General features: G+C 37.5%; 2 pseudogenes; both read right to left on the reverse strand.

Moving 5' to 3' along the window:
* LOC100342880 (large ribosomal subunit protein eL8 pseudogene) overlaps window positions 1–21,021 on the reverse strand; it is a 158,265-nt pseudogene that overhangs the window by 94,260 nt on the left and 42,984 nt on the right.
* On the reverse strand, window positions 18,249–18,386 carry LOC149127447 (U2 spliceosomal RNA; annotated as a pseudogene).

Genomic DNA, 21,021 nt, shown 5'->3' on the forward strand with positions numbered 1-21,021 from the left:
GATCTTCTGTAAAAAAAAAAAAAAAGAAATTATCAATTCCCAACTTGACTCTCACTGGGATTAAACATGACAATAGGTCTGATCTGATTTCATCATCATTTAAAAAAATCATCTATTATTTTTCACTTTATGTTTCTGTGTGAGAGCAAACTGTTGAAATCCTTACTTAATGAATACTAAGCTGATCTTCTGTATATTAAGATAATCGAAAATGAATCTTGATGTGAATGGAAGGGGAGAGGGAGTGGGAAAGGGGAGGGTTGTGGGTGGGAGGGACGGTATGGGGGGGAAGCCATTGTAATCCATAAGTCGTACTTTGGAAATTTATATTCATTAAATAAAAGTTAAAAAAAAATAAATGTGTATTTCTCTAAACACACTATCCTGGAAGACCTTCATGACAAAGGTACATGCGACATTAGCATCCATGCAACTGCCTCCCTTCCTACCAAAATGCAGCCATGTGAGGCTCCATGTATTTCTCACTTAATTTTCCTATGATTCTTCCTCTGTCTGAAATATCAGTTCTTTGCTTATCCCTAAAATAACAATTTAATATTCAGTTTAATAGTACAAGCTGAATGTCATTTCTTCTAAAGTCTTTCTTGACCACCACGATCATTTTGTTAAACCAGAGTTACTCTCTCTGTCTCTACTTTACTCTGTATACCTGTAGATTTTGCTTGTTTATACCTTCAATTTCCTTTCAATCTGTAAGTTTCTACAGCATTGTGACTGTAGTTTTTTTTCTATTTAAACCCAACACTTAGTACAATGAGTGCTATCTGTTAGATGTCTGAAAGAATGAAGGAAAGTAGGAGTGAAGGGAGAGAAGGAAAAGAGGGATGGAGAAAACTTTGACCTCACTGAAGGTTAAATTTTATTACATTTTGATTTAAAAAAATGTATCTCCTAACTCTTCCAAAGTAAGTTTACTCACTTTTACCGAATTTCTTATTCTCAAACTCATTGTGTTTCCAAATGAAATAATGGTGACCTCAAAAATTCTGTTGATTTTCCCTTCTACTTTTGTAAATTCCCAACCTTTCCAACTCTATCACAACAGTTCTGCAAAGCCTCTCAGATTCCCTCACACAACCTACAGGATACTTGGGGTCCACTATTCTTCACTGAAGACCAAGCTCTCTGTAAGTAAAATAAATCTTTCTCTCTCTCTCTCTTTCTTCTTTTCTTCCTCTATCACCTTCTTCTTTTTTTCTCTTTCTCTCTTCACTGGCTCATCTCAAACGTGCTTGTAGGGATCTTCTCTCAGTGGCTCATGTAAGTGATTAGTGCTCTGACATCAAATTGATTAAACACTGTGCTGTCCTCCAGAATATTTGCCTGAAACAAAACAGAAAAATGCAAATGTGTAATTTCAATTTATAATTTCCCTGCCCTTAATTATGTGGCAGGAAATATTTCCCAATTGTGTAACTGTGTGAAGTATCTCCTATAATGTTCCTTAGCTGTGCAACAATCTTTTAACTATATAATAGCAAGTATTTCTTGAGTATGCATATACAATAATCTGAGTATAAATAATAATCCAAAATATGAGTCTGAGTAACAATAATAATTCATAAACCAATAGTTGTAATTATCTATCCAAAATTAAGAATTAGACTGAATCTTTTATGTCTATGGGTAATTTATGGTTCACAAGAAACCTGATAGATAAGGAGTCTTATCCCATTTTTATGCATGTCAAGACAAAGAACTGTATGGGTGACATCACTTGCTCTAATGTACATAAGGTAAGTGGCAGAACTAGCATACAAATTGCTCACTTCAAAGCCTTATACAATATTTCATCCTGACCTTTTTTTAAAAAATTTCTATTCAAGTATTTTACTTATTTTATAAGCAAAGAGAAAGAGACAAGCAGAGATCTCCCAATCACTGTTTTTTTTTAAAACTTTTATTTAACAAATAAAAATTTCCAAAGTACATCTTTTGGATTATAGTGGCTTTTTCCCCTCATAACCTCCCTCCCAATCACAACCATCCCATCTCCCACTCCCTCTCCCATTCCATTCTTCATCAAGATTCATCTTCAATTATCTTTATATACAGATCAATTTAGTATATACTAAGTAAAGATTTCAACAGTTTGCACCCACACAGAAACACAAAGTGTTAAGTACTGTTTGAGTACTAGTTATACCTTTGATTCACATAGTACAACACATTAAGGACAGAGATCCTACGTGGGGAGTAAGTGCACAGTGACTCCTGTTGTTGATTTAACAATTGACACTCTTATTTATGAGGTCAGTAATCACCTGAGGCTCTTGTCATGAGCTGCCAAGGCTATGGGAGCCTCTTGAGTTCACCAACTCCGATCTTATTTAGACAAAGTCATAGTCAAAGTGGAAGTTCTCTCTTCCCTTCAGAGAAAGGTACCTCTTTCTTGAATGGCAGATGTCCCAAACAGCACTCTGGCCTCAGAATCAGCCCTTAGGGCATTCGGATCTGGCTAAAAAGCCCATGGGAGTATTTCAAGCGTGGAAAGCCAAGACACTGTGGCAAAAAAAAAAAAAAAAAAAAAAAAATGACCTGAATGAAAGATCACTGTGAGTGATATCCCAGCGGAAAGAACGGGCCAATCACTTTTATTCCACAAATGCCTGCAATAGCTGTCGTTGGTTCAGGCAGAAGCCAGAAGACAGCCACACCATACAGGTCTCCCAAGTGGATGGCAAAGATCATCACCTCTGACTTTTCATGGTAGGCATTAGCAGGAAGTTGGATTCCAGAGCACAGCTAGCTCTAAGCCAGGTACTCTGATATGGAATGCAAGCATCCTAGCCTCATCTTAACTGCTAAGCCAACTGAGATCATGAGACCCAGACAAATAAATAAGTCTCAGAATTTGCAATGTCTGGGACTAGTATGTAAAATGCTGGCAATTCTTTATCTTCTCCAAACAATCATCTGAATATGTATGATACCCTTCACAGTTGTCCTTATTCTTTTGGAGCTGGCAACTCCTGTTTACAAGCTGGAAATTTCCTCCTATGCATCCCACGGCTGCAATAATAGTCTTGGTTGACTATAACTCATTCCATATAGTTTTGCAACAGAGATTTTTCAACATTTCAACTTATGTTTTTATATGTATGTATATATATAAAATCTACATATATATACACACACATTTATAACACATAAATATATATGGATATAGCAAATTTTCATCAATCTCACGCTATATGCTCTTAATTTTAAAAAAGGAAAAACAGGAAATGTTGGGGAGTCAGTTAAGGTACTGATTAGGATGCCAATATCCCACATTGGAATACCTGAGTTCAAGTCCTGGCTCCTACTGTCAATTTCATCTTTCTACTAATACAGATGCTGAGTGACAGCAGGTGATGGCTCAGATTTTTGAGCTACTGCCACCTACATATGAGACCTGTATTGAGTTCCTACCCTCTGAATTTAGCCTGGCCCCATCATGGATGTTGACAGCATTTGGAGAGTGAACCTGGGATAGAAAATTGCTGTGTCTCTTTCACTCTCTGTGCCTCTGCCTCTCAAATACAAGAAAAATAAAAGTCAACTTACAAATATGCTTCTAGAGGTCATTAAAAGTTGTATTCTGCTTAGTCTGGGCTACTTAAATATTTCTCATGAATACATTGTTTACTGTTAAGTGAAATATTAACCATGATTTACTTAATAAAATTTTGATAATTATTTAGCCTATCATATCTGATTTAGGCTTGTTTGTTCTAACTGATTTTCTGCAGTTTTGGTCATTGCTCGTTGTTTTTCTTTTTCTTTTTTTTTGGTAAAGATTTATTTTATTTATTTGAAAGTCAGAGTTACACAGAGAGAAGAGAGGCAGAGAGAGAGATCTTCCATCCGTTGGTTCGCTCCCTAGATGGCCACAACGGCCTGAGTTGTGCTGATCCGAAGCCAGGAGCCAGGAGCTTCTTCCAGGTCTCCCATGTGGGTGCAGGGGCCCAAGGACTTGGGCCAACTTCTACTGCTTTCCCAGTCCATAGCAGAGAGCTGGATCGGAAGAGGAGCAGCTGGGACTAGAAATGGCGCCCATAAAGGATGCCAGCACTTCAGGCCAGGGCATTAACCTGCTGAGCCACAACGCCAGCACATGTTTTTCTGATTTTTGTTTTTATTTGATGTTTGTTTTGGGTTCAAAATGTTTTTTTTAAGATTTATGTTATTTATTTGAAAGAGTTACAGAGAGGCAGAGGCAGAGGGAGAGAAAGGTCTTCCATACACCAATTCACTCCCCATATGGCTGCAATGGCCAGAGCTGCTCCAATCTGAAGCCAGGAGACAGAAGCTTCTTCTGGATCACCCACACAGGAGCAGAGGACCAAGGACTTGGGCCATCTTTTACTGCTTTCCCAGGCCATAGCAGAGAGCTGGATCGGAAGTGGAGCAGCCGGGACTTGAACCAGCGTCCATATGGATGCTGGCACTACAGGCAGTGGCTTTACCTGCTACACCACAGTGCCGGCCCTGTTTCTAAAGTTCATATCTATACCCACCTCCACCTCAGGATTCTGTTCACACTTTTAAAGGATTGGTTATCAGTTTATTCATATTTTTCCTATATTTTAAAAAGGAGGTCACAGTTTGGTTATTCCTACATAACTCTGTTTCTTTTTTAAATCCTCTCAGTTCTTGTATCTCTGAGAGGAGCTGCTGTGCTCTTCTTACTCTGGGGCTAGATTCATTCTACTCAAACTATGGAAATTTTATTGTTGACTTGTTCAGTGTAACAGACATGGCCAGTGCAAAATAATAACTTGGAGCGCTTTGTTCAAAATGTGGGAGGAAAAAGTGCCAGTAGTAAAAGATAAAACTTTTCCTGTACTCTGTAAGTATCTTTTTTATTTTAAAATAATTTATTTATTTATTTGAAAGGCAGAGTTACAGTGAGGCAGAGGCAGAGAAAGAGAGAGGTCTTCCATCCGCTGGTTCACTCCCTGATGGCCACAATGGCCTGAGCTGCACTGATCCGAAGCCAGGAACCTGGAGCTTCTTCCATGTCTCCCATGCCAGTGCAGGGGCCCACATAATTGGGCCATCTTCTACTGCTTTCCCAGGCCATAGCAGAGAGCTGGAACAGAAATGGAGCAGCCGGGACTTGAACCAGTACCCATATGCAATGCTGGCACTGCAGGCGGCAGCTTAACCTGCTACGCCACAGTGCCAGCCCCTCTGTAGTGTCTTAATGTGTCATGGTACTTTTGATTTCTATGCAGTGTCTTAAGGAAGAAAATTTTAAATTAGTGTAAATTTTAATTTTTCACCTTGAACAATGTCAATTTTAAATGCAAATATGAGCATGTATCTCTAGTGTGGAATTATAGAAACTGCAGAATTCATATTTTTTAGCTCATACATGCAATGTATTTCATTATTATTGAAACAGATGAAATGCTCCATAAAACTAACCTGATGGTTCTTATTTTATTTCTGGTTACATGCATATTCCGTTAACATCAAATCCCTCCTACTTACTGATGCATAAGGAAAAACCAAAAGGAAAGGGATGTGTGAGTTGCCTGTTTTTCCCTTTCTTTCTGTGTCATCCTTCTCACCATAAGTGATTGGCTAATACTAAGATTTAACATTGTAAGAAAGGATATGATAGGATTCCTTTGTCATTCTTGTTACTTGGAATACCACTGCCTTATTTCTATGCTCCAAGCAAGTCCTGGCTCAAGTGGACTATGTAACCAGTCAGCACCTCCTCTTACTCATACAGAAGAAATGCATTCAGTTGTACTGAGGAGTCTTAGTGAACCACCATATATCCTGTATGTACTGAAATTTTGTGCCCCTGAGTATTACATCTGCCTTCTGCAAGTGGGGACATGAAGGACCATGCTTGTTGTATATATCCCCTCTTCCCTTAGGCATACTCCTTTGCCATATTTCACTCCTAAATTGCAATATCAAAGATAAAATAATTAAAAACTTGAAGATAATGACAGTTGAAATTAAATGAGCTGTAAAGTTTTTCTGAGCACCAGCATTATGTGACTACACTCACTGACCTCCCAGGAAACCAGCTGTTACACAATATACCTGGCCCTTGAGACAAATTTTTGCTACCTGCTTCTGCATCTCTGTTCTTGTTTAAATTGTATCTTGGTTAGTTTAGCTCTTAAGATAGTTTTTTTTTTACAAGGTTGTATTTAACTCAAATCACACCTTTGTGAAACTCAAAAAGTGCCCTCTACTCTAGGTCTACCAAGCCCTTATTAAAAGGCAGAGTAAATAACTTGATTATGGACCATTTTGAAGAACGTATTTTGCTCATTCATATGCATCAGTCTTGTTATCTTCTGCTACTAATGGACTGTTAAAGTCAAGTTTTAATACGGGGGGCTGATATTATTGCTCTTGCTTTGCCTCCAACATCCTCTCCTTCTCTGCTTCCTTGTCCCTCATAAGTCATCCATTTTCATTCGTCCAGATTTTTGTGACCTGCAAATAATCAAGATCCCTATTAATGCTATTGCAATAATGATTACACAGGCCCTAGAGCCCTCCATAACTCAGCCACCACAGTTCTTAGATTCTTTGTAGCATTTCATTATAGTCAGAGAAACACTGCTGCAGGCTTCTCCCTCTTAGCATTGATGATTGTTTGAGTTTCTCTAGGTCAGGAGCTTTCCTAGTTTTGCCCATTTGTTGAAGATAGGCCCACCTGTCTGAATTCATATTAGATGCTTCTGCAGCAAACATATTGTTGACATTGGTTTCCCTTCCCTCTGTCAAAGGGAAAATAAGACAAAATAATTTAGAAAATGAAATGAAATGCTTACTTGCAAAAAATGTAAGAAAATCAGACACACAAAAAGACTGGTTCACAGGTGGCATTTGGTCTTGACATTAATATACAGAACTCATGTTGGATAGCCTTGCTTTGATTCCAGTTCTGACTACTGATTCCAGCTTCCACCTAATGTGTACCTTGGAAAGCAACAGGTGATGGCTCAAGTACTCGGTTTCCTGCTGATTGAGTTCCTGGACCCTGGCTTTGGCCTGGCCCAGCCTAGTTCTTTGAGGAGTGAACCAGAAAATAAGAGTCTCCTATCTCTCTGTCTGTCATGGTTTGTCTTGACTGCCTTTAAGTCTGTCTTTCTGTCTCTCTTTGACTGTATCTCTGCCTCTTGATTAAATAGCAATAAAAAGAAAAGACTTGCTCACAAAGTAAAGAACTCATCAAGAATTTAGAAGGAAAACCAAAAATTCCAGTGTTGTAAATATATATTACTGTGTTCATGGTGGAAAAATATCACATGATTTTCATATTTGGAAAGGTCATGTTTTATCTTCAGACATCAACAAAAATATCAGGGTTAAAATTATTTCTGCTAAAAATACATGTTAAAGTTTATACTCAAGTTCTCATTTATTTTGGGTAGCAGAACCAAAGACAATGAGGTTATTACTTTTGGTTTACCTCAGAATATAAAGATTTTTCCCATCTACTCACAATCTAAATGTATTGCAAAATTCAAAGCAGGGTAAACTGTCAGGTCTTGTGTCCATATATGCCAGTGTTAGTATTCTGTGGACAAATTCTGAACAATTAAAATATTTAACCAGTTGTGGTAACACAGTTATCCCTAATATAGCTCTGTCTTTTGTTTACAACCTAACACTTTTAGGATCACAATCCAGATCTTTCAGACAATTCTTGGGCAAGATAATCACAGTTCTTGTCCTGCATGGGCTATATCATTACAGAATCCTAATGCCATGATTCACATGAATGTTAACTTATCAAAACCATCAGTATCAGGCCGGTGCCGCGGCTCACTAGGCTAATCCTCCGCCTAGCGGCGCCGGCACACTGGGTTCTAGTCCCAGTTGGGGCGCCGGATTCTGTCCCGGTTGCCCCTCTTCCAGGCCAGCTCTCTGCTGTGGCCAGGGAGTGCAGTGGAGGATGGCCCAGGTGCTTGGGCCCTGCACCCCATGGGAGACCAGGAAAAGCACCTGGCTCCTGGCTCCTGCCATCTGATCAGCGCGGTGCGCCGGCCACAGCGCACCGGCCAAGGCGGCCATTGGAGGGTGAACCAACGGCAAAGGAAGACCTTTCTCTCTGTCTCTCTTTCTCACTGTCCACTCTGCCTGTCAAAAAAAAAAAAAAAGAAAAAAAAGAAAAAAAAAAACCATCAGTATCTAATTTGACTGCTTTGTTGCTTCCTCAGAAACAGGCATCCATGACACGGGAGAGACAATGGTTGGTCATGACCTTCTGTGTCCTTAAGTCTACCAATGTACCAGGTCTCATTAACTGGGCAGCTGTGATCACTGAATTTCAGAAAATTCTGGAGTTTAGTTTGCCATATAACACTGTATTTTAGATATTTAAAATTATATAATAGTAATAGTTCATCCCTGAATACTTTAGCATTGTCTCCCCAGAAAAAGGACAATCTTTGTATTTTCAAGATACATTGATAAAATCCTTTATACTTACTATTTATATCATAATATCATATAATACTTATGCCATATTTAAATTTAGCCAGTTGTCCCCAAATCATCCTTCATAGTGTTTTATAAAAACTTGAAGATCAACAACTGTGCTAATTTTCCTATTTTATCTCCTTTAATCCAGAATATTCTCACCAAATTTTTGCTTGAATTTTTGATATGACATCAATATTTTGAGGAAACCAACCTAGATGTTATTTGGTAGAATCTTCTATTAATATATTGATGTGCCAACTCTGAACTGTTAATTATAGAGGTTCTATATTCTATTTTAATATTTACTATTGATTAATCTATTGATTAATTCTATTTTCACATTTCACAATTTTTACCAAGTTTTCCTAGTTTTTGTTGGATATGTATTCTCCTTTAGAAACTTTTAATCCAATTGCTTATCACCACAGGAAAAAGGAAAAGTTATTGGAATTTTCTGAGAAAAAATTAACATTATATGTTAACTTGGAAAAATTGACATACAAGCTAGGCTCTTAATCATAAAAGTAGTGTCAAAAATATCCCTAATGTTTCAAAGAGGTAAAACTTCTCTCAGTTAACTCAAAATTTATGCTTTTACTAACAATCTTGAACAAGAAAACACTAAACAGCATGTTAATTTTTAATGATTTTTATCTTGACAAATACAAAAATAGAGAACAATGTGTAATGAACCCCCAGTACCAACATCAAGCTTCAATAATGACCAATAATTACTATTTCTTTACCCATAGTCCATTTATCCTGAGCTCAAATTATTACCACACAGTGTTTTTTGGTTCCCAAATAAACATTTTATTTAAGGGATGCAAACTTCATGAATTTTATAAATACAACTTTAGGAACATAGTGTTTCTTCCCCCTTTACCCCCCCTCATACCCACACACCCACCACTCTTCCTCCTCCATCTCCTATTCCCATTCATATTTTTTACTAAGATCTATTTTATTTTTTTCTCTTCTTTTAAAAGATTTATTTATTTATTTGAAAGTCAGACTTACACAGAGAGAGGAGAGGCAGAGAGAGAAAGAGAGAGAGAGAGGTCTTCCATCCTATGGTTCACTCCCCAACTGGCCACAACAGCTGGAGCTGCACTGAACCAAAGCCAGGAGCCATGAGTTTTTTCTGGGTCTCCCACGCAGGTGCAGGGGCCCAAGGACTTGGGCTATCTTCTACTGCTTTCCCAGCCCATAGCAGAGAGCTGGATTGGAAGTGGAGCAGTCATGACTTGAACTGGCACCCATATGGGATGTTGGTGCTTCAGGCCAGGATGTTAACACACTGTGCTACAGCACCCACCCCACCAAGATCTATTTTCAATTAACATTATACACATATAATTAACTCTATATTAAGTAAAGAGTTCAACAAATTGTATGAAAATAAAAAAAAATTGTCCTCAACACTTGAGACTAAGTCTGTTCAAAATCATTCCATCTTGAATGTGAATTTCACCTCTATAGATTGCCTTTTGGGTGCTCTATTAGTTATCATATCAGGGAGAACATACGGTATTTGTCCTTTTGGTACTGGCTTATTTCACTAAGTATGATGTTTTGTAGTTTCATCCATTTTGTTGCAAATGACATGATTTCATTTTTTAACTGCTATGTAATATTCCATGGTTTATGCATCTAATAATTTGTTTATCCAGTCTTTAGTTGACAGGCATTACAGTTGATTCCATATCTTAGCTTGTGAATTGAGCAGCAGTAAACATGGGGGTACAGATAACTCTTACATATTCTGATTTCATTGCCCTTGGGTAAATCCCCAGGAGTGCAATGGATGGGTCATATTGTGGGTCTATATTCAGATTTCTGAGATATATCCATATGGTATTCCACAATGCTTACTACAGTTTACATTCCCACTAACAATGGATTAGGGTACTTTATCCCCCCCCAATCCCTGCCAGAATGTGTTGTTTGTTAATTTTGGTATGAAAGCCATTCTAACAGGGGTGAGGTGAAACCTCATTGTTGTTTTGATTTGCATTTTCCTGATGACTAATGATCTTGACATTTTTTTTTCACGTGTGTTTTAACCATTTGAATTTCCTCTTTTGAAAATACCTGTTTAAGTCTTTTACCCTTTTCTTAACTTACTTGTTTGTTTTGTTGCTGCTGAGTTTCTTGATCTCTTTATGTATTCTGGATATTAATACTTTTCAGTTGCATTCTTTTTTTTTTTTTTTTTTTTCGACAGGCAGAGTGGATAGTGAGAGAGAGAGACAGAGAGAAAGGTCTTCCTTTGCCGTTGGTTCACCCTCCAATGGCCGCCTTGGCCGGCGCGCTGCTGCCGGTGCAGCGCGCTGATCCGATGGCAGGAGCCAGGAGCCAGGTGCTTTTCCTGGTCTCCCATGGGGTGCAGGGCCCAAGCACCTGGGCCATCCTCCACTGCACTCCCTGGCCACAGCAGAGGGCTGGCCTGGAAGAGGGGCAACCGGGACAGAATCCGGCGCCCCGACCGGGACTAGAACCCGGTGTGCCGGCGCCGCTAGGCGGAGGATTAGCCTAGTGAGCCGCGGCGCCGGCCTTCAGTTGCATTCTTTACAAATAACTTCTCCCATTCTGTTCTTTGCCTCTTCACTTTGCTGAGTGTTTATTTGCAGTACAGAAGCTTCTCAATTTGATGTAATCTCATTTGTCAATTTTGGCTTTGATTGCCTGTGCCTCTGTGTCTTATATAAGAAGTCTTTGCCTAAGCCAATGTCTGACTGAGTTTCCCTAATGTTCTAAATTAATTTGAAAGTATTGTGTCATAGATATAGGTTTTTAATCCATTTTGAGAGGAATTTTGTGAAAGGTGTAATGTAGGAGTCTTGGTTCATACTTCTGCATGTGGAGGTCCAGTTTTCCCAGCACCACTGTTAAAGAGACTGTCCTTGCTCCAGGGATTGATTTTAGCTCCTTTTTTAACGATAAAATTGGTTGTAGATGCGTAGGTTGATTTCTGGAGTTTCTATTCTGTTCTATTCGTCTATCTATCTGTTTTTCACTAGTACCAGGCTGTTTAGATTATAACTGCCCTGTAATATGTCTTAAAATCTTGCGTTATGATGCCTCTGGCTTTGTTTTTGTTTTTTAAGCTTGCTTTAGCTATTCAGGGTCTCCAATTTTCCATATAAATTTCAGAATCACTTTTCTATATATGAGAAGAATGTTCATGGTATTTTGATTGGTATCACATTGAATCTGTAAGTTGCTTTTGGAAGAATGGACATTTTGATGATATTTATTCTTCCAATCCATTAACATGGAAGATTTTTCCATATTTTGGTGTCTTCATATATTTCTTTCTCTAATGTTTTGTAATTCTGCTCATAGAGATCTATGATGTCCTTGGTTAAATTTATTTCAAGGTATTTGATCTTTTTTGTAGTTTTTCTGAATGAGATTGATCTTAAAAGTTCTTTCTCAGTCATGGCATTGTCTGTGTATACAAAGGCTATTGATTTTTGTGTGTTGATTTTATATCCTGCCACTCTACCAAACTCTTTTATGAGTTCCAACAGCCTCTTAGTGGAGTCTTTTGGATCCCTTGTATATAGAATCATGTCTTCTGCAAATAGAGATATTTGACTTCCTCCTTTCCAATTTGCATCTCTTTGATTTCTTTTTCTTGCCTAATGGCTCTGGGTAAAACTTCCAGGACTTTATTGAATAGTGACAGTGAGAGTGGGCATCCTTGTCTGGATCCAGTTCCCACTGGGAATGCTTCCAACTTTTCCCTATTCAATAGTACATTGGCTATGGGCTTTTTATAAATTGCTTTATTATGTTGAGGAATGTTCCTTCTATACCCAATTTGCTTAGAGTTTTCATCATAAAAGGATGTTGTATTTTATCAAATGCTTTCTTTACATCTATTGAAATAATCTTAGGATTATTGTACTTCAATTTGTTAATGTGATGTATCACATCGATTGATTCATAAATGTTCAACCATTCCTGAATAGCTGATATAAATCCCAGTTGCTCCAGGTGAATGCTTTCTGATCTGTTGTTGGATTTGATAGGTTAGTATTTTGATGAGGAGTTTTGTATCTATCTTCATCAGAGAAATTGGTCTGTAGTTCTCTTTCCCTCTTGTATCATTTTCTGTTTTAGGAATTAAGGTGGTGCTGGCATCAAAGAAGGAATTTTGGAAGATTCCCTCCCTTTCAATTTTTTTTTTAATTTCTTGAGAAGAATTGGAGTTAGTTTTTAACAGTCTGATAGAATTCTGTGGTGAAGCCATCTGATACTGGCCTTTTATTTGCTGAGAGGGTCTTTATTACTTATTCAATTTCTTTCCTGGTTATTTGTGTGGTTAGAATTTCTGTCTTCCTGGCTCACTCTAGGTAGGTTGTATGTAGCCAGGAATCTATCCATTTCTTCTAGGATTCCTGAATTTTTGACATACAGCTCTCTATGGTAATTTTTGATGATTCTTTTTGTTTCTGTGATGTCTGTTGTTACACTCCTTTTTTCATCTCTAATTTTGTTAATTTGGGTCTTCTCCCTCTTTTTTTGATAGTTGGGCAAATGGTGTATCAGTTTTGTTTATTTTTTTCAAAAAATAGCTTTTCATTTTGCTGGTCTTTGGTATTTTTTGTTTCAATTTTGTTGATTTCTTCTCTAATTTTAATTATTTCCTTTCTCCTACTAGTTTGAGTTTGGTTTGCTGTTGTTTTTCTAGGTCCTTTGAATGCACTGATACCTCGTTTATTTGATGCCTTTCCAATTTCTTGATGTAGGAACCAATTGCTATAAACTTTCCTCTTAACACTGCTTTTGCTGTATCCCATAAGTTTTGATATGTTGTATTGTCATTTTAATTTGTTTCCAGAATTTTTTTTTTTTATTTTTCTTTTGATTTCTTCAATGACCCACTGTTCATTCAGCAGAATGTTAGTCAGTCTCCATGTTTTTGCATATGTTCTAAAGATTCTTGAGTTTTTGATTTCCAGCTTCATTCCATTGTGGTCTAAAAAGATGCATAGCATGACTTAGATTTTTGGAATTTGCTGAGACTTTTTTTTGGCTAGCATGTGTTCTATCCTGGAGAAAACTCCATGTACCAGTGAGAAAAAGGTGTATTTTTTATCTGTAGGTTGAAAAGTTCTGTTAATATCTGCTAGATCTGTTCACTCCATAGGTTTTTTTTTTTTTTTTTTTTTTTTTTTTTTTACTTTTGTGGTATCTGGTCTTTATTTTGTCCCATGTCATAAGTCTGTAGAATGGATATGCTACATTTATCTTAATGGAGTTGATATTATAATTGGTTAATTATTCAATCAATTACCTAATCTCTCATACTGTATTGAAGACAAAGATAACATCAGGCTTATAAGTATTTTGTGTTATTGTATCATAAAAGGTTATTGTAAAGCTTAAAATATTTATTGCATGCAAATCATAGTGCTGTAAAAACAGTGATAGTTGGTGCTGTTAAGATTATAATTCACTCATCTGCATTTACACAAAACTGTTCTGCCATCCTTTACAAAGTCTACCATAGATGTCTTACAGGATGTACTTTTCCTTTCCAGGATAGGAAATCTATTTCTGTAACGGGACACTGTCTTTCTTTTATTTTTATTTTTATTTTTATTTTTATTTTTTTAACTTTTATTTATTTATTTATTTTTTTTTGACAGGCAGAGTGGACAGTGAGAGAAAGAGACAGAGAGAAAGGTCTTCCTTTTGCCGTTGGTTCACCCTCCAAAGGCCGCCGCGGCCGGCGCGCTGCGGCCGGCGCACCACGCTGACCCGAAGGCAGGAGCCAGGTGCTTCTCCTGGTCTCCCATGGGGTGCAGGGCCCAAGCACTTGGCCCATCCTCCACTGCACTCCCGGGCCATAGCAGAGAGCTGGCCTGGAAGAGGGGCAGTAGGGACAGAATCCGGCGCCCCGACCAGGACTAGAACCCGGTGTGCCGGTGCCGCAAGGCGGAGGATTAGCCTAGTGAGCCACGTAGCCGGCTTTTTTAACTTTTATTTAATGAATATAAATTTCCAAAGTACAGCTTATGGATTACAATGGCTTCCCCCCCCCCATAGCTTCCCTACCACCCACAACCCTCCCCTTTCCCTCTCCCTGTCCCCTTCCATTCACATAAAGATTAATTTTCAATTCTCTTTATATACAGAAGATCAGTTTAGCATATATTAAGCAAAGATTTCAACAGTTTGCACCCACATAGAAACACAAAGTGCACAATACTGTTTGAGTACTAGTTATAGCATTAAATCACAATGTACAGCACATTAAGGACAGAGATCCTACATGAGGAGTAAGTGCACAGTCTTGGTAATTTTTTGTTTGGTTGATCTGTCCATTGCTGAAAGTGGAGTATTGAAGTACCCCATTTTTATTGTATTGGATTCTATGTCTCACTTCAGACCAATTGACATTTCTTTTAAATAGCTAGGTGCTGTGTAATTAGGTGCATATACCTTCATAATAGTCACATCTTCTTGTTGAATTGATCCCTTAATCAGCACATAGTGTCTTTCTTTGAATCTTTTAACAGTTCAGTTTCTGGGCTAAAGTGTATTTGTCTGATATTGGTGATGACTACACGAGCTTTCTTTTGGTTTCTGTTAGCATGGACTATCTTTTTCCATCCTTTCACTTTCAGCTTACGTGTATATTTGTTGGTGAGATGTGTTTCTTGTAGGAAGTAAATAAATGTGTGTTTTGTTTTTTTTAATCCACTCAGCCAGTCTTTATCTCTTAACTGGAGAGCTGAAGTCATTTACATTTAAGGTGATTATTGATAAGTAATGACTTTTCCCTGCCAGTTTTCCATAAATATTCCTATTGTTTACTTTGAATTTCCTTTGTAAATTTAATGGGAGAATTTCTGCCTTCATATTCTCTAATACTGATGACTATGTTTCTGTGTGTAGTGCATCCTTTAAGCACCCTTTGTAAGGTTAGATGGGTGATGACAAATTCTTTCAGTTCCTATTTGTTTTTAATTTACCCTTTATTCATAAAGGAGAGCTTTGCAAGATACAGTACTCTAGGTTGACAGTCTTTTTCTCTTAAGACTTGGAATATATCTCACCATTCTCTCCTAGCTTGTAGGGTTTTGATGTGAAGTCAGTTGTGGGTCTAATTGGAGATCCTCTGAAAGGAGACATTGATTACAATGTGTCATTGTGAAGATTTTTTCTGGTGTGCTTCCTGTACTTGGATATCACTTTCTTTCTCCAATTAGGGAAGTTTTCTGGATTATTTCACTAAAAAGTCCTTCTAATCCGTCCTCTACTCCCACACTTTCAGGAACTCCTATGATCCATATGTTGAGTCATTTGATAATATCCCATAAATCTCCAACAATGTTTTTTTTAGTTTTCTAATTTCTTCTTTTTTTAATCTGACTGTAAGATTTTAAGAGATTTGTATTCTAACTCAAGTGTTCATTCTTCTGCCTCACTGAGCCTGTTCTAAAGACTTTCTACCATATTTTTTATTTGTTCTACTGAATTCTTCATTTCCAACATTTTGTCTTGATTTCTCTTTAAAATCTCAATTTTGTGAAAAAAATTTTCATTCATGTCTTGTACAGATTTCTTTAATTCATGAATTGCTTCTGATTACTTCTAAGTAATCCTACAATCAATACTTTTAATTCCATTTCTGGCATTTTGTCAATCTCTTCATCTCACATTCTAGTATTGAAATGTTGTGTTCTTTTGGGGGCATCACATCGTCTTCCTCATTGTTTCTTGAATAACTCTGTTTAGTATTAAGTGTTTGTGTTTGATACTTTTTTCTCCCCTGTGATGACTTTTGTCTTTGAACTAGGCTTTTGTGGCTTAGTGCAGTATTGGTGATGACTACACCAGTGAATGCCTAGAGGTGTGTGCTGTGTGTGGTCAGGGAGTTCTGCTCAGTGCTCCAGAGTGTGGAGGTGTCCAAGGTTATGCCCAAGTTGGCCATGGTCAATATTTTTATTTTTAATCAGAGAGGCAGTTTGTTCTGCTCTATTGGCATATTCTCATGCTCACACTCTCTCCTCAAAGGAAACTAATGCCTGGGCACTAGCTCCTGTGGGTACAATTTTCATCTGCACTGCCTCAAGAACCACAAAAGGATCCATGCAGTCCTTGCTGTGAGCATGATCCTGCAAAAATGACCCTCAACACAGAATCAGGGAGCCCCAAACATGTGATGACTGCCTATAGTCCCAGCCACACCTTGCACCTTCCCATGCAGCCAGATTTTTCAGTCCCTGCATACAAGTCTCCCAGTCACAAGCTCCCAGCCCGTAAATTCTCCCATCCAGACTCAGGAGTCTCCTCTTTGCTGGTTGCTGGGTTTGTAGATACTAGCTGGTGCAGCTATTACCTATGTCCAAAATGGCTCCCGCTGGGTGGTCTGGGAGAGAAATATGTCCTTTTTTTCCTGTAGGTTTGCAGGTACTCTTTCTCCCACAGGGCTCCAAGCCAGACTCATGCCAGGTTCTTCCGACAGCTTTATTGCCGCTGGCTTGGGCTGCTGTAGTCTGGTCTAACCTCACTCCAAAGCTGATGCTGAGGCTCTCAGTTGCTGGAGTCTTGAGTTATACATGTCCACACACTCCATGTATGTCCACAGTGTTCCTCTAATTTGCATGAGGTTTCCTCTTCCATTTTCTTCCTAACTTTTCTCTTAGGTTGCTCTCTCTCCACATTTTTTTAATTATTTCCCTTGGACTAGAGCAGTAAGCTGCCTCTCTATTCCACCATCTTGAGAAACCTCCCACACAGTGTTTTGAAGATTGTTCCCTTATGTGTTATATACATGTGATCTAGGTTTGCTAAAATATCTTTACCTCTTCAAGTATTATTTAGTATTTAGTGTTCTGAATTTAAATCTTTATTGTAAGACTCAAAATGAAAAGTACAAACCAATGCATTGAATTTAATAAAAAAGTAAATTATTCATTGAATAGATAATTCTTCCTACTTGCTACATGTGTTTTGGGCTGACCATGTATTAGGCTAGATTGTGTAGCTAATTCATTTCAAATTCTTTCCAGGAGTACAATGATATACACATTGTAAGTGGAAGTCAAATTTTTTGCCTTCAATAGATATAACCACATTCTGCTTAGGAAACTATCTCTTAAAAAATAATCCTGAGAGTGAAATATAGCTTTAGAAAGCTATTTACATCTGAGTACTTGCATTTGACCCAACATCAATTATCCTATCACTTCTGTCAAACTCATGGTACTCATTGTCTCTAGGAAAAAAGGGGTGATGGCTAAGGTCCTCTATTTACCACTCCAGTCTATTTCAGGTAACTAACAACTCACAGTTCACAATTCGACTCTTGTGCGGTGCTTTTGTTTCTCCAAATATGTTGAATTCTCTTGCCCCCAGGTCCTCACTCCTCTTTCCTTTTTCCCACTTCTCCTATTTTATCTGATATGGAACCATTCCTCAAACAAATGTACAGTGATATCACTTGTTTTGGAGATCATCATTGACTCCCATATTCTGATTTGTTAAAATTACAAAGTTTAATTACTTGATATATATTTATGTGTTTCCTTTCCATTTAGACAATAAGATTCATGAAGGAATGAGCTTTAAATAATATTTTCATCTGCATCTTCTAAATAAATCCTTATTACAAAACATAAGTTTATAAATATGTATGAATAGACAATGTCATCAAAATTTTTTTTCTATACAAAATATTTATTCAGAATCCAAGATTCAGATAATCCAGGTGACAGTTCTTGGTCTGCCAAGAACAGATTTTGTGATATACAAATCACTTTCTCACTGTGGGTGATTTTGATTGTTCTAAAATGAGAATCCTAACATCAGTCATAAATAACTAACAAAATTACTGAGAGAACACTGAATTTATTTTACACTTGATCTTAGCCAAAAGGCCAAGAAGCGATGAATTTATTTTACAAAGTAAAAATTTTAAAAGATACTAAGACCAACAATATTGGCCTCAATCTGCAGTCCCTATTCCATTGCATTACAAGGAATAGATTCATTAGTGGCAGATATAGCTTTCTATTATGTGCTACTTCATGTATATTATCCCACAGTTAACCTAAGGTATTTAGAGATAGATACATTTGACTTGTAATTATCATTAAATATCTAAAATGATCTTCTATAGTGGGAATACTTAGTTTTATGTTACAATATTTAATTCTTTGAAAATCAGAGTAATGGAGACACAGGCAGTGAGGAAGACAGTGGGAGATAAAGAAAGAGAGAGAGAGAGAGAGAGAAGAAGAAGAAGAAGAAGAAATATATATATATAGAAAGAGATTTTCATGTACTGGTTCATTCCCTCAATGTCCATAACAGCCAGGATGAGGCCATCCAAAAACCAGGAACCAAGAATTCCATTTGTGTCTCCCACATGGGTGGCAGGAACCCAAGTATTTGGGCTGTTATTCACTGTTTCCCAGGAGCATTAGCAGGAAGCTGGATAGGAAGTGCAGAATATCCGGGGTCAAACCAGCACTTCAATTTGGGACACAGATGTCCCATGTGGTGGATTAACCTACTATGCCACAATACCTGCCCAGAAGATTTTATATAAGGACTTTTCATTTATAAAATTTCAGAGGTCCTTGCCCAAGGTAAATTAGTAGAAACAAGTGTTATTATGTTCTAAAAATATTTAAACAACTAACTGTGGATAGATACTATTTTTTTTTTTTTTTGGAAAAGTACTTTGATTTTGGGCTTGGTGAATTTTATTTGGTTAGGCACACTGTTATAACTGTAGGTTTACTCTATAGCTGGCAAAACTGTTGCAGTATTATAATGCTTGGTGAAACACTACTTCTTCTGCTGAAACAAATGTATATTAAAGTGAAACAAAGTGGAAAGATTACTGCTTTTTAGATTAGTGTCTATTACCAATAAGCAGAGAGTTCCAAGAGCTCTAGCTAATGTGATTTCTTTGCCATTAAGGATAATTTACTGTTCTATTGTATGAATAGTTGTCAAATCTTTATACAATGAGTCAGATAATTATTTGCACAATATTTAGTGCCACTGTAAAAAAATGAGATTTGAAATGGATCAAACAAGAGTACCTTTTAGCATTTCTTCTCAGACAAAATTTTGTTTCTTGAGCATTTGATACAGTTATAATTCGATAATATCTGCATATGGCAGAGTGCCCAGCAACTGTTTATATGTGGCTTCCATCTTGTCAATTAATCACACAAGAGCTACATGAATTTATGAATCTGATATGACCAAATTGGTCATGCTACCACTTTTACTATGTCAAAACAGACCCAACAAATCCAAGTATTTAATTCTAAATTTTGCCACATACTAGCTTTTCTGGCAGCAAAAGAGGTTAATCAGATATTATAATGTGTCTGAGAAGGTGGACGGAAATAGCAAAGACACAAAAGTAGTAAAGGAAGGCAGTTTCAGAAACATCTTCCAGTTAACCCTTGGAAAGAATGGTTCAGGGAAGATGTTGGATGCAACAGTTAAAATGTTACTTGGGACAATCTGAATCCCATATCAGATTTCATATCTGATACCAAGTGCTGATTCCTCTCTCAATTCCAACTTCCTGCTAGTACACAACCTATGAGGAAGCATTGATGGCTCTAGTGCCATCATTACTCACATGGAAGATTTGGATTGAATTCCAGGCCTCTGATACTGACCCCCACCTGGGGCCATTGTGGGCATTTGGGGAGTGATCCTGCACATGAGAAATTTCTGTTTGTCTCTTATCTTTGTCTGTGACTCTCTGTTTGTCTTTCTACATTTTAAACAAATAAAAACAAGTAAATAATATTATTCTAAAAAAATGGCTCAGATGAACAGAAGCCAGGGTAAAGGAAATTTAGAATGAGTGATGGGTTATTACAACAGAGAACCGCGAGGATTGCAAAAGTCTTGGCAAGTCAGATCTATCACAAAGTTGTACTTCTGGGTCAAATTTCCGAGTCACCAGTAGACTATCAAGAGTAAGGTAAAGGGGCCAGTGCTGTAGCATAATGGATAAAGCCGCCACTTGAAGTACTGGCATCCCATATGACTCTAATTCAAGTCTTGGCTGCTTCACTTCTGATCCAGCTCTCTGGTGTGGCTTGGGAAAGCAGTAGAAGATGGCCACTGTAGCCACGTGGGAGTGCTCTGGCCATTGTGGCCATCTGGGGAGAGAACCAGTGGATGGAAAACCTCTCTCTCTCTCTCTCTCTCTCTCTGCCTCTGCTCTCTATATATCTGCCTTTCAAATAAATTTAAAAATTTTTTTTAAAAAAGAGCAAGGTAATATGGCTGAGAAAGAACTTATAAGATCAGTCCCCTTCACAATAGCTTAAAAAATGCCTTGAAAAAAAATTTAACCAAAGAGGTCAAAGAGCTGTACAACTAAAACTACAAAATATTAAAGAAAGAAATAAAAGAGGACATCAGAAAATGGAAAAATCTTCCATGTTCATGGATAAGAAGAATTAATATAATCAAAATATCCATGTTACTGAAAGCCATTTAAAAATTCAATGTAATCCCAATAGCATCACTATGCTCCTATAT

The sequence above is a fragment of the Oryctolagus cuniculus genome, chromosome 3 (assembly GCF_051225735.1).
Source record: "Oryctolagus cuniculus isolate XC-2025 breed Fujian yellow rabbit chromosome 3, ASM5122573v1, whole genome shotgun sequence".
Lineage (NCBI taxonomy): Eukaryota > Metazoa > Chordata > Mammalia > Lagomorpha > Leporidae > Oryctolagus > Oryctolagus cuniculus.